The sequence below is a fragment of the Chiloscyllium punctatum genome, chromosome 13 (genome assembly GCF_047496795.1).
Source record: "Chiloscyllium punctatum isolate Juve2018m chromosome 13, sChiPun1.3, whole genome shotgun sequence".
NCBI classification, from domain to species: Eukaryota; Metazoa; Chordata; class Chondrichthyes; order Orectolobiformes; family Hemiscylliidae; genus Chiloscyllium; species Chiloscyllium punctatum.
Window position 1 is genome coordinate 2,596,955 of NC_092751.1, and position 15,457 is coordinate 2,612,411.

The 15,457-nt window shown below is 45.4% G+C and overlaps 1 pseudogene; it reads right to left on the minus strand.

Annotated features, from left to right (window-relative positions):
* Positions 1-3,254: 3,254 nt before the first annotated feature.
* Positions 3,255-15,457, minus strand: part of LOC140484466 (cyclic AMP-responsive element-binding protein 1-like) — an 80,378-nt pseudogene continuing 68,175 nt past the window's right edge.

Sequence of the window (15,457 nt, forward strand, 5' to 3'; positions counted from 1 at the left end):
TGAACAATTTGGACATCTCCTTTCCCTTCCTGGACCTCTCCATCTCCATCTCTGGCGACAGACTAACCGTGGACATCTACTACAAACCCACCAACTCCCACAGCTACCTGGAATACACCACCTCCCACCCTGCCCCTTGTAAAAACCCTATCCCTTATTCCCAACTTCACTGCCTCTGCTGCATCTATTCCTAGGAGGACCAGTTCCACCATAGAACATCTCAGATGGTGTCCCACCTCAAAGACCACAATTTCCTCTCCCACGTGGTTGACAATGCCCTCCAGTGCATCTCCTCCATTTCCTGTACCTTCACCCTTGAACCACACCACTTCCAACGCAACAGGGGCAGAACCCTTCGATCCTCACCTTCTACCCCACCAACATCTGGATAAATTGCATTATCCTCCACCACTTCTGCCACTTACAAACAGACCGCACCATTAGGGATATATTCCCTTCTGCACTCCATCTGCATTTCAGAGACCATCCCCTCTGTAACTCCCTTGTCAGATTCACACCCACTACCATCCCACCCTACCCTCCTGGCACCTTCCCTCGCCTCTGAACGTGCAAAACCTGCACCCACACCTCCCCCCTCACCTCCGTCCAAGGCTCCAAATGATCCTTCCACATCTGACAGAAATATACTTGTATCTCCACCAATGTCATCTACTGCCTCCATTGCACCCGCTGTGGTCTCCTCTACATCGGGGAGACAGAACTCTGACTTGTGGATTGTTTCAGAGAACATCTCTGGGACACTCACAACCACCAACCAACCCCACCGCCCCGTTGCTGAAAACTACAACTCCCCCTCCCACCAAGGGCATGCAGGTTCTGGGCCTCCTCCATCACCAAACCCTTTCCAGCTGACGCCTGGATATTCCACCTTGGAACCCTGCAACCAGGCGGATCAATGTCGACTTCACTAGTTTCCTCATTTCCCCACCCCAACTTATCGCAGTCCCAAGCCTCCAACTTAGCACCACCCTCCTGACCAGTCCATCGTCCTTCCCATCTGTCCACTCCACCTTCCACAACACTCCCGCCGGATGCCTTCATCTATCTATCACATTCCCAGATACCTCCCCCCACCCACCCAGCATCACATCCCTCCCACTTATCTCTCAGCACCTGGTCCACAAGCCTCATTCTTGATGAAGGGCTTATGTCCAAAATATTGATTATCCTGCTCCTCAGATACTGCCTGACCCGCAGTGCTTTTCCAGTATCACACTCTTGTCTCTGATCTCCAGCATCTGTAGTCCTCACTTTCTCCTACACCTTTAACCTACCAACATTCCTGCATACTCTCGTAAGCAGTCTATATCCTTATAACTCTTCTCATCACAGGCCCAGCCCATTCTTTCTACCCCATCCCTTTCACCTGACCATCTTCCTTTCCACCCATCTGCTCCACCTTACCCACTGACCAATCACAGCCACCTCCTCCCTGCATCCACTTAATGCCATCCCACCAATCTTTCCCCAGCCCCACACCCCCATTTATTTTTTTCCCTCTCTGACACAGTCAAGAAGGAGAGTCATTGCACACACACACACACACACACAGGTCTAGCTTCCTCAAGAGCCAGCTGTCAGAGTGAACTGAACCCCTGACTCTTGTTTTTTTTAAAATTTTTTTCTTCTTTTTTTATTTTTTCCCCACACTACCACCTAACTGTGGTATTGCTTATTTTTCCCCCAGCACCCATGTTGTGTGTGTGCAGGTGTGAGACACAGGGAAAGACACAAGGTGCACGAATCTTTATTCAAATTTCCACCACCAGAAAGAAAGGAAACACGCGAGTGACCAGTGACAAGCAGTGCCCTTCACATCAAAGTGCAATGCTGTGTGATCAAACAGTGAAGGGGAGGGCAGGGATTAAATCAAAATAGAGTTGGAGTGGGAAATAATACACTTCACTCCCTGCAGTGCCCATCTCTCCCTGAACAACTCCATGGTGTTGGTGGACACCGCATGCTCCTTTTCCAGAGCCAGCCGGGCTCTAACGTAACCGCGGAAGAGGGGCAGGTGGATGACTATGGAGGAAGCCAAGGGGAAGTGTTCCTCCTCAGGGCTCAGGGGGATTGTGATATACTTGCGGAAGCTCAAATGATCTGCAGTTTAGGGTCATGTTCAGAAAATCTACCTCAGTGGCGGCTTGGTGCTTGGGGGAGTTAGTAATGGAGTTGACGAGGGCCCTTTCCACCTCCTGCCTGTCCCCCTGGATGATCTGCCAGCAGTTGGAGTTCTCCTCGACCCGCAGGAGGTGTCCCTGCATTGTATTGGTGCCTGGTTTCACCAGCCTGAGGGTCAGCCGGCCCCCTCCTCTCTGGACCAGCAGCCATTGACACAACAAGACGACACTGAGCACACACAGCACTGATCTGAGGCACAACCAGAGGGGACAATGCTGGCTCAGCTTGGGCATAGCATTTTCCAGTGTGCAGTGTCCCCAGTCTACAGGCGATAGGCAAATGCAGAATGGATGCTCTCTGTGCTGGGCAGCACTGCCTCCACCAGGCCTTGGGAAAGGAGTGACTGCAATTTGCTGGAGACGTCGCATCAGCCAGTCCCCTCTCCCTGTTAAACTCTTCTCTTCCCTTTTTCCCAAGATTCGAGGAATTACTCCGAACTTCACTCCCTCTCCACCCGGAACTGCTCTCCCTCTGGAATTCCTCTCACTCTCTCTATGACTCTTTTGTAACCTGTCTCCCTCTATAACCCCTGTCCCTTTGTAATCCCTCTCTTCCACTAACTCCTCTCTCTCCCTCAGTAACTCCTCTCTGTAAGTCCTTTCTCTCTTTCCTCTCCCTCTGTAACTCCTCTCTCTCTCTCTCTCTCTCTCTCTCTCTCTCTCTCTCACTAACTCCTTTCTCTCTTTCTCTGTCCCTCAGTAACTCCTCTCCTTCCTCTCTCGGTAACTCATTTCTCTCTCAGTACCTCATCTCCTCTCTCTCTCACTGAGTAACTCTTCTATCTCCCTCAGTAACTCATCTCCTCCCTCTCTCTGAAACTCCTCTCTCTCTAACACCCTCAGTTACACCCATCCTCACTCTTTCTCTCCCCCAGTAACTCCTCCCTCTCTCTCAGTAACACCTCTCATCCCTCTCTGTAACACCTTTTTTTTCTCCCTCTTTCTCTCTCTCTCGGTAACTCATCTCTGCTTCTCTCAGTAACTCCTCCCACCCTCCTCTGGATGAAACCCAGCCAATGTTCTATTGTTTCTCTCTCGGAGTCCGGGCTCCTCTCACTGCTGTCTGCCGGCCTGGCTACAGGTATTTCCTTCCCCGGTCTCTGCTTCTCTCTGGCCGTTCCGGGACCGGTATTGCCTGGGTGAAGTGAACGAGAGGATCGCGATGGTGTGCAGCCTGGATCGGAGAACCCACAACCAGAGAGAACACAGAGCCAGCCAAGTCCAATAACCCACGCCCCAGCCTGGACTGCGATGCTCTGTCAGGAAGGAACCTGCCATCGAGTCCACAGCAATGTGGGAGGGGTAACCCTTCGATGAAGAGAGGACCAGCAGACGGGAAGGTTTGTACTGTGACTCTTAACTGCCGTCTGGGCAATTAGGGATGGCCAATAAACACTGGCCTGGCCATTGGTGCCCCCATCCCATGAATTTATTTGAAAAAAAGTGACAGTAATAAATCAAATTAAATCAAACTTCACACCCGTCATCCCTCTCTCCTGATGTGAAATTGGAATTATGGTGATTTGACCGTTCATAATAAAGCAGTGAATCTGAGCACAGCAAGTTTATATGAATCCAAAAAGACAATTCCCCTGGCTGAGAGTGGCTCAGAAGTTAGCCTTGCTGGAGCACAGTGCCAGGAACCAGAGTTTGATTCCAGCCTTGGGTGGCTGTGTGGAGTTTTGCATGTTGTCTGAGTGGGTATCCTTCGGGTGCTCTGATTTCAATGATGTTCAAGTTAGGTGGATTGGCCATGCTGAATTGCTCATAATGTAGAGGGATGTGCAGGCTGAGTGGGTTACCATAGCCCCCCCCCCCCCCCCCCCCCGCCCCCCCCCCCCACACACACACACACACACACATTCCTGCAGGTTTAGGCAATGCTCAATCTAATGCAACATCCTGGTGGTTCTCCTTTGCCCCCCCCCCCCCAGTCTAATCACATCCTTCCTATAATGCAGTGACCAGAAATGCGCACACGACTCCAGCTGTGGTCTCACCAAAATCCTGTAAAGCTCCAACATGACACCTCCCTGCTCATGTATTCAGTGGCTTTGACCCATCTTAATTCCCTTACCTGCCTATCCTGCTGCCTTCACGGATGGCTGGACACACAAACCAGGTTCCGTGTAATCTTCAGTACTTGCCAGGGTCCTCCTATTTAACATGTACTCCCTTGCCATGTTAGTCCTCCGGAAATACATATCACAGAAATTTGGGCGTTCAGTAGCGCAGAAAGGAGAAATAAAAGACTGGCATCAAGAACTGGCATCTTTTAAACTTTGTAACTGTGCCCACATACATTACTTCATCTGGAAGTTCACTCCATCAAAAACCATTCTGGGGACAAAAGAGTTGCTCCTCAATCTTTGAATCCTTTTCCTCTGACCTTACAAACATGGCCACTAGTCTTAACTCCCCCAGACTAGGGAAAAGACCCTTGTCATTCACCTTATCCAATCACTGTCATGATTTTACAAACCTCAACAAGGTGACCCCTCAACTTCCTATGCTGCAGTGAAAAACTCGTACAGTTCTGATTACCACACGATCAAAAGGATGTCGATGCTTTAGAGAAGGGACAGAATATATTTACCAGGACGTTGCCTGGTAAGGAGATTTTACTTGTGAAGGAAACTTGGATAGACTGGGTTTGTTTTCACTAGAATGCAGGAGGTTGAGGGGCGACCTTCTAGAAGTTTATAAGATTGTGAATGGCATGGATAGGGTGGAAAGTATGAGGCCTTTTCTCAGGATGGAAGAGTCAAGACACAGGTTCAAGGTTCAGGGGTCAGGGAGGTGTTTTAAAGAGATATGTGAGGCATATTTATCATGGAAATGTTGGCGAGTTCATGGAACACCCTGCCAGAACAGACAATGGAAGCAGACACAATTGTAGTTTTCAAGAAGCATCCAGCAGCAGGCATGAATAGGAAGGGAACAGGGGAATACGGATCCTGTAAGTGAAGACAGTTTTAATATGGAAGGCAAAATGTGTCAATGCAGGCTTCGAGGGTTGAAACGCATTTTCCTATGCTGTAATGTTCTTTGTAAAATGTCCCCAGCCTCTCCAGTCTTTTTTTATATCTCAAACCCTGCACTCCTGGCAACATCCTGGTAAATCTTTTCTGAACCGTTTCCTGTTTAATAATATCCTTCATAAAGCAGCGTGAGCAGAACAGGACACAGTCTTCCAGAACTGTTTTTATCAACTTCCTGTCCAACCTCAGCATGCCATCCCAACTCCAATATTCAGAGGTCTGAACAATGAAGGTCGTCACACTCCAGCAGGCATTGTTTCACCCTGACTCCCCTTGTAATCCAGATGCCATCTATCAACCCCTCAGAAAATTTACAGGAAATGACATCACCACAAACCCCAGGAACCCCGTCCAGGACAAACATATAAATAGAAAGCAGGAGACAACAACTTCGCTTCACTTGAAGGTTACCACTGATGATGTTACCTCGCCAGGTAATGAAATGTCCGGATATCAAACCTACTGCTCAGCGAGCAAATCTGCACCCTAATTTTTTGACGTTTGTTTGATTTCCAGCATCCACAGTTTTTGTCCTTATTCAGATCTGAAGATAAAGCCGTGCATATCTGCGTTTTAGGGGACACTGTTCGCAAGTAATCCATAGCTGATACATTAAACAATAAAGACATTTGAGAGTGCAGGTGGGAGATAATTTAAAACAAGGAAAAAGAGTAAGTGCTGAGAGAATGCAGCAAGTTTGCAGCAACTGTGGAAAGAGAAACAGACAGACAGAGTTAACATTTGGAGTTCAATGTTCAGTTTTCATGACAATTTAAGATCTCCTCTGAATGACAGAACCTCCCACGAGTTCTATTCTGGTGGCTCAGGACTGATGTTCATGTTCAAGTTTTGTGCAAAGGCCAGATCCTACTCAAATGACTACAGTTTAAGCAGGTGAAAACTGTGTAAATTTTGGGAATTAATAGGAGGGTTTTGCAGTTAAAGCACACAAAGCACACAAAGCAATGGCGGTGACTCTGAATTGCCCTCCGGTGCAATTAGGGATGGGCATTCTCATCCTAAGAATGAATGTATTTCTGACGCAAAAATTCAGGGTCGTGGGTGCAGGGGCAGGGGGTCCAGTGATGAGCCCTAACAATATAGTTGTTACAGCCAGGGGAATACATGCCCCAGTCAGGCTGAGCGAGGAGGCGCATAGGGCGACGGACAGGTAGGCACCTTCGCTCAGCTTCAGGACTACAAGTTTGGAATGGTGCAAAAGGGGACCAACTGGCGTTGGTGAATTTGCAGGTAAAATTTTGATGGATGTGGAAGGCTCCTTTAGGGCCTTGGATGGAGATGAGGGAGGAGGTGTGGGCACAGGTTTTGCAATTCCTGCGGTGGCAAGAGAAGGTGCCAGGACGGAGGGTGGGTTGTTGAGGGGGGGGGGCGTAAACCTGATCAGGTAGTCATGGAGGGAACGGTCTTTGCGAAAGGTGGAAAGGGGTGGGGAGGGAAATATATCCCTGGGGGTGAGGTCTGTTTGGAGGTGGCGGAAATGTCGGTGGATGATTTGGTTTATGCAAAGCTTGATAGGGTGGAAGGTGAGCACCAGGGTGTTCTGTGCTTGTTATGTTTGGAGGGATGGGGTCTGAGGGTGGAGCTGTGGGATGTGTACGAGATGCATGGCATGGTATCTTTAACAACGTGAGAAGGGAAATTGCCGTCTCTAAAGGAGGCAGCCATCTGGTGTGTGCTGTGATGGAACTGGTCCTCCTCGGAGCAGATACGGCGGACGAAGAGGAATTGGGAATATGGGATGGCATTTTTGCAGGAGGTAGGGTGGGAAGAGGTGTAAACCAGGTAGCTGTGGGAGTCGGTGGGAATGTAAAAAATGTCGGTGTCACGTCGGTCGTCATTAATGGAGATGGAAAGGTCCAGGAAGGGGAGGGAGGTATCAGAGATGGTCCTGGTAAATTTAAGGTCGGGGTGGAATGTGTTGATGAAGTTGATGAATTGCTCAACCTCCTCGCGGGAGCACGAGGTGACGCCAATGCAGTCATCAATGTCACGGAGGAAGAGGTGGGGTCTGGTACCGGTGTAATTATGGAACATTGACTGTTCTTTTACATTTACCAATTATACTGCCCCTTTTCCCAACTATCCGGATACACTCAAGGCAGAATGGCCAGCTCATCCTTGTACCAGCTCAGCAATCTGCATTATCCAATCTTTGTTTATTTCACCATTTCAAAGCCATCCTCTGAAATGTGAAGGAAGGATGTGACTCAGGAAACACATAGATTTGACAAAAATCTTCTGTGAAGATTGCAGCTCTGTATCAGCTAAGCGACAGAATTTCATGATTATGTGCAATGAATCTGTCACAGTCATATTCAATCATATTTTGTTTCTGATTTACAGTATCTGCAGTTCCTTCCATTTTATTTGATTATCAAGGACCTGAATGCTCAGCACTTCTCCAAAATAAAATGTTCAAATCGTCAATCACTATGAGACAGAAACTAACAGTTAATAAGTCTGTTGTCCACCTGTAAACTTGTGAAACACTGACTGTCTTTGTCCCTGTGCTGCGTAACTGACTTACTCAAGGGCTAATGCAACAGGCCAGACAGACAGTAAGTCAGGTGGCATGCCTGAAATGGTAAATGTCCCTTTATGTTTCTATGAGACAGTATTGAATGCCCAAAGGAATCCCTCGTTAGCATTTGGTGCGAAAAGGTTGGATTATGATGGGGTCTGGATAAGTTAGATATTGCAAACAGGAGATAATCAAATGGACAGTCAATATTTTCAATAACATAAACGAAAGAACTGTGAATGTTGGAAATCTGAAACACAAGTAGAAATTGCTGGATATTTCTCTTGCATTCTCTGCACCGATGCTGCCAGACATGTGGAGTTAACATTTTGACCCTTTTTGCCGAATTGGACTTGAAATGTTAACTCTACTTTCTCTCCACTGGCTTCAATAAGCAGCTCTGCCTCCCCCATTTTGGAGCAGATATTTTAATCTTCATTTACTGTGTAACATCAACTCTGACAGCTCAGTTTCCAGACATGAAAGTTATTTTTTGGAAATGTGCATGCAATTTAAATTCCTCTCATTTTCCCGTTGAAAAGGCTTTGGCTTCTTTTGATGGGCAACATAAAGACAGAACATTTTCTCAAGATTCAAATATAAATGGTTTCTGTTCATTTCTGTTCCTGCCCAATATGTTTGTATTTAAACCCATATCAAAATAATAAATGAACAGATTTTAACAAAGGCCAGAGCATCAGGGGATCTTTAATTGAAAATTAATCAAGATTCAATTTTTTGGATTCCAGAATCCACTGCATAAATGCCACCTTGTGATCCATGAACATCCAACATGTTCAAGAAAATATTGATGATCATTACTCCAGGTCGAGGAGAGCATTACAGCACCATCTGGATATACTGGCACTGAAGTGAAATCAAATAATGTTCATATTTAGATAATAGGGTAATCGAGTCAAAGAGACATACAGCACCCTTCAGTCCAACTTGTCCGTAACAACCAAATATCCTAAATTAATCCAGTCCCACTTGCCAGCATTTGGCCCATATCGCTCGAAACTCTTCCTATTCATATACCCATCCAGATGCCTTTTAAATATTGCAATTATACCAGCTTCCACCACTTCCTTTGGCAGCTCATTCCATCAACGCACCACCCTCTGTGTGTCAAAGTTACCCTTTAGGTCCTTTTAGATCTTTCTGGTCTCACCTTAAACTTATGCCCTCTAGTTTTTGACTCATTCATCCCAGGGAAAATACCTCGTCTATTTCCCCCATCAATATTTCTCATGATTTTATAAACCTCAGCCTCCGACAATTCAGGGAAAACAGTCTCAGTCTATTCAGCCCCTCCCCATTGCTCAAACCCTCCAGCCATAACAACATCTTTGTAATTTTTTTCTGAACGGTTTGAAGTTTCACAGCATCCTTCCAATGGCAGGGAGACCAGAACTGCATGCTGTATTCCAATAGTAGCCTTACCAATCTCCCTTAAAGACACAACATGACCTCCCAAATGCATGCTTCACTATCCTATCTATCTCCGACTCCACTTTCAAGGAACTATGAACCGTCACTCCAAGGTTTCTTTGTTCACCAACATTCCCCAGGATCTCAATATTAAGTGTAATAGTCCTGCCTTGATTTGCTTTTCCAAAATACAATACCATGCATTTATCAAATTTAAGCTCATCGGCCATTCCTTGGCTCATTGGCCCACCTGATCAAAGTCCTGTTTTATTCTGAGAAAAATATCTATTCTAGGTTGTCCACTGCACCGCCGATTTTGGTGTCATCTGCAAACATGCTTACCATACCTCCTAACGTCACATCCATATCATGTCTGTAGATGACAGAGGTGGACTCAGCACCAATCCTGTGACACAGCGTTCGTCACAGGTCTCCAGTCTGAAAAGTAACCCTCCACTACCACCCTCTGTCTCTTCCCTTCTAACCAACTTTTTTTCCAATGGCTAGTTCTCCTGTATTCCATGTGATCTAACCTTGCTAACTAGTCTCCCATGAAGAAGCTTGCCAAACACATCACTGACTTCCACACAGACAACTTCCACCACTCTGCCTTCATCAATCCTCTTCTTCACTTCTTCAAAAAAACTCAAAGAAGTTAGTGAGACATGATTCCCATGCACAAAGTCATGTTACCTATCCCTAATCAGTCCTTGCCTTTCCAAATACATTTAAATCTTGTCTCTCAGAATTCACTTCAACAATTTGTCTGCCACCGATGTCAGTCTCACCAGCCTATAGTTCCCTAGCTTTTTCCTTTCTTAAATATTGGCAACATGTTAGGCAACCTCCAGTCTTCTGGAATCTCACCTTTGGCTATCAATGATCCAAATATCTCAGCAAGGGGTCCAGCGATCACTTCCCTAGCTTCCCACAAACTTCTAGAGTAAACCTGATCAGATCCTGGGATTTATCCACCTTTACCCATTTAAAAATGTCAAGCACCTCATCCTCTGTAATATGGACACTTTTCAAAATATTCCCCCAAATTCTGTATCTTCCAATCCTTCCTCACTGTAAATACTGGTGCACAATAATTGTTTAGTATCTCACATATCTCCTGCAGATCCACATACAGACAGCCTTGTTGATCTTTAAGGGGCTGTATTCTCTCCCTAGTTAATCATTTGCTGTAAGAGTATTTATAGAATCCCTTTCGATTCTCCACAGCCCTATTTGCCAAAACTATCTCATGTCCCCTTTTTGCCCTCCCGATTTCCCGTTTAAAGATTCTCCTGCTGACTTTATATTATTCTAGGAATTCATTAAATCCTGCTGTCTCTGCCTGACATATGGTCTTTTTTTTTTCTTAATCAATACCTCAATTTTAGTAATCATTCGACATTCCCTACACCTACCATTCTTTCCTTTCACCCTGATAGGAACATACTGTCTCTGGACTCCTGTTATCTCATTTTTGATGGCTTCCCATTTACCAACCTCCACCCCCTCCCCTGGCAGCCCAGTCCACTCACACATTCCATTCCATTTTTCTCTTTTCCTTCTTCACTTATGCGTTTTTGATCTGTATACTCTCTTCTTTCTTCTCCTGGCCATGGGACTCCTGTCCTCAGACTGTGCACAAACCCAGCCGGACAGTCTCTCGGCCCAGCTGAGCAATCTCTCAGTAGCCTAAGGTGCCGCCCTCTCAATGGCTGAGCATGTGCAGTCTCTTGGCTAGGTGTGTTGATCTCTCTGCCTGACATGGTGATCTCTCGGCCGGCTGTGGTGATCTGTTGGCCGGGTGTGGGGATCTCTCGGCCGTGTATGGGGATCTGACAGCCCGCCATGGTAATCTCTCAGCCTAGCATGATGATCTCTCAGCCCAGTTTGGTAATCTCTTGGCCCGGCATGGTGTTCTCTCGGCACGGCATGGTCAACTCTCAGCCTGGCATGGTGATCTCTCGGCCTGATGTGGCGATCTCTCGGCCCAGCGTGATGATCTCTCAGCCCAGCATGGTGATCTTTCAGCCTGACATGGTGCTCTCTCAGCTCAGCGTGGTGATCTCTCAGCCCAGTGTAGTGATCTCTCACCAAGGTGTGATGATCTCTTTGCCCGGTGTGATGATCTCTCAGCCTGGTGTGGTGATCACTCGGCCCAGCATGTGCAGTCTCTTGGCCAGCTGTCGACTTAGCATGAAGCTCTAATCTGAAGGTGATTCTTTTAAGTGCAGTCCAACTAAGATTAAGCACTTAAAGACTGTAATGTTTGAACCTGCATCTTTATTCCTTTATTTTCCACTTAAAAGTCAGAAGGTCTGCAACGTATAACTTTTAAACTTACATCGTGTGTTTTATGTTATACTATATTTACTTTAAAAATAAAAAGGGTTGAATTTTTAACATTGTTCTTTCTTCATACCTTCTTCTTAAGATTCTGTGCCGAGGTATTTGTCCCTAAGATTGCTCATTGTGTGGTGACATCATACACTTCTCACTGTATTCCTGTACCTTTGTACTGAGTACATGTGACAATAAAATCAAAATCAAATAACAAACCAAAGAAAGAAGAGTTGGAATAACTATTGGAAAACTTAGCAGAACAATGGGTTATTTAACTCATAAACAGCAACTGCTGAAATAGAGTAACATCTCATAAACACATCTTTGTCACAGGCAAATTAGGTAAAATAGATTGTCTCACATGCAATTCTGGACAAGGATTGTAATAGAGTTGTTCAAGATTTCATTTACTTTCAGTGTTCTAGAAACAGTTCAATATTTATTTCCTATTCATGTCCCTGTCCAAATGTCGTAATTTACATTTACATTACAGTGTAAAAACAGACCTTTGGCCCAACATGTCTACACCGACCCGCCGAAGCATAACCAACATTTACCCCTTACCTAACACGACGGGCAATTTAGCATGGCTAATTCACCTGTCCTGCACATCTTTGTGACTGTGGGAGGAAACCGGAGCACCCGAAGGAAACCCACGCAAACACGGGAAGAACGTGCAAACTCCACACAGTCCGTCGCATGAGGTGGAGAATTGAACCCCAGTCTCTGGCAGTGTGAGGTAGCAGTGCTAACCACTGTGCTACCGTGCCGCCCAGGTAATTGCACCTGTCTGGACCACTTTCTCTGGCAGCTCATTCCATACCCACACCCCCTCTGCATGAAAATGTTGCTCCTCAGGTCCCTTTAAAAACTTTCCCCTCTCACCTTAAACCTGTGCCAACTGGTTTTGGACTCTCCTGCCCTGGGGAAAAGTCCTTGGCTATTCACCTTGTCTCTGCCCCCCTCATGATTTTATAAATTTTGCCAGTGATGATATATAACCCGGGTAGAAGATGAAAGGCTGAGTACCAGGAAATACAGAATCAGAATAAAGGCTTCAGTTTCAAACTGGTAACTAATGGAGTGTCACAGGAATCAATGCTGTGACCTCAACTATTTACAATCACATTAAACTACTGGGTTAGGTTGAGTAAATGGGAAGGAAAAGGAACCTGGAATATAATGTGGCTGTGCCATGAGGTTGTATGATTGACAGGAATAACAGAGAGCAGAACATTATTTAAAAGGAGAGAGATGACAGAATTCTGGAGGAGGAGGGTCTGCCTGTTCTTAGAGAAGAATCACAAAAGAGTAACATACAGGTACATCAAAGAAGTAAGTAGTCATATGGAATATTGATCTTTGATGTTAGGGAGTATTTTTTTAAAGGAGGGAGGTCTTGTTACAACTGCACAGTCACTGTTCAGACCACACATCGAGTATTGAGTTCAGTTTTGGTTTCCTTTATGAAAACGATATGCTTGCATTGGAAGCAGTTCATAGAAGTCTCAGTTCCTTGTTTCAAAACTCCAATTAACCTGGATTAGAAACATTAACTCTCTTATCCCTCCACAGATGCTGCCAGACCTGCTGCGGTTCTCCAGTGATTTCTTTTTAGCATGCTCCAAGAGGTTTATATCTAGAATAATCAATACCCCTGAGTTAGTTACAGACTGGATCTAATCAAGGGATTCAAAGTAGTGATCTGACTGGAAAGCCACTGGAATTCTGAAAATGTGATTGCATTGATATTTTTGTCTCAATAGTATCCAGCGGAGGTGTCTTTTTAAAAGTAAAACTCAACATTCAAACTTCCATGTGCACTAGTCTGGGAAAGCCACATCTGGGACTGTATCCTCCAAGGTGGGTCTGTGTCTCAGTGACCTGGAGCTGTTTCCTGGTTACTGCCTTATCATAGCATCCCTGTTGCAGTGTTTTAAATACAGGAAGAGCTCACTGAACAGAGAAGATCAAAGAACAATGCAGCACAGGAACAGGCCCTTCGGCCCTCCAAGCCTGCGCTCACACATGTTCCCCTTCCACACTAAAACTGTCTTCATTTCCAGGATCCGTATCCCTCCATTCCCTTCCTATTTGTGTATTTGTCCAGGTATTCCCTTAAATGCTGCTAATGTGTCTGCTTCTATCACTTCCTCTGGCAGTACATTCGAGACACTCACCACCCTTTGTTTAAAATAAGGGCCTTGCACATCTCTTTTAAACTTCCCTCCGAGTGGTTTTAACCTGTGCCTTTCGTACTTGACCCCTCTATCCTGGGAAGAAGTCTCATGTTTCCACTTCATCCAATGCCATTCACAATCTTATAAACTTCTACATTCCAATGTAAACAAATCCAGTCTATCCAAACTTTCTTCATAGCTAAAACCACTCATGCTAAGGCAACACCTTGGCAAACCTTTTCTGTACCCTGTTTAAAGCATCAACGTCCTTCTAGTAGTGTGGTGATCAGAACTAGACACAATATTCCAAGTGCAGCCAAACTAAAGTTCTACAAAGCTGAAGCATAACTTGCCTATCATAGAAATTATAGAATCCTTACAGCGTGGATACAGGCTATTTGGCCCAACAGGTCCACACCGACCCTCTGAAGTGTATCCCACGCAGACCCATTCCCCTCCCCTATTATTCCACATTTCCCCTGAATAATGCGCCTACCGTACTCATCCCTGAACACTATAGGCAATCTAGCTTGGCCAGTTCATCTCACCCACACATCTTTGGACTACTGTTTTTCTCAATGCCCATTCCAATGAAGGCAAGAATGCCATAGGCCTTTTTACTCCCTTATCCACCAGCAAGAAAGGAAGCATATGTCAGGTATAGGCAGGATAGATCGAGTGAACCCTTCGAAGAGTATACGTAAGAGAGACATCAGGAGGGCAAAAAGGGGACTATAGACCAGTGAGCCTGATGTCGGTTGTGGGCAAGTTATCGGAGGGAAATCTGAGGGACAGGATGTACATGTATTTGGAAAGGCAAGGACTATTAAGGATAGTCAATATGGCTTTGTGTGTGGGAAATCATGTCTTACAAACTTGATTGACATTTTTGAAGAAGTAACAGAGGATTGATGAGGGCAGAACGGTAGATGTGATCTATATGGACTTCAGTAAGGTGTTCGACAAGGTTCCCCATGGAGATTGTTGAGCAAGGTTAGATCTCATGGAATACAGGGAGAACTAGCCATTTGGATACAGAACTGGCTCAAAGGTAGAATACAGAAGGTGGTGGAGGAGGGTTGTTTTTCAGACTGTGACCAGTGGAGTGCCACAAGGATTGGTGCTGTGTCCACTATTTCTTAACATTTATATAAATGATTTTGATGTGAGCATAAGAGGTATAGTTAGTATGTTTGCTGAAGACACCAAAATTGGAGTTGTAGTGGACAGCGAAGGTTACAACAGGATCTTGATCAGATAGGCTAATGGCCTGAGAAGTGGCAGATAGAGTTTAATTTAGATAAGTGTGAGGTGCTGCATTTTGGGAAAACAAGTCATAGCAGGACATACACGTTCATGGTAATGTCATAGGGAGTGTTGCTGAACAAAGAGACCTTGGAGTGCAGGTTTATAGTTCTATGAAAGCGTAATCTCAAGTTCGTGAAGAAGGCATTTGTTATGCATTACTTTATTGTTCAGAGTATAGAGTACACGAGTTGGGAGGTCATGTTGTTGCAGTACAGGACATTGAGAGAAAGTGAGGACTGCAGATGCTGGAGACCAGAGTTGAAAATGTGTTCATGGAAAAACATGTGTTCATGTTTTTCCAGCACCACATTTTTCAGTACAGGACATTGGTTAAAGCACTGCTGGAATGTTGTGTGCAATTCCAGTGTCCTTCCTATCGGAATGATGTTGCGAAACTTGAAAGGTTAAGTAAAG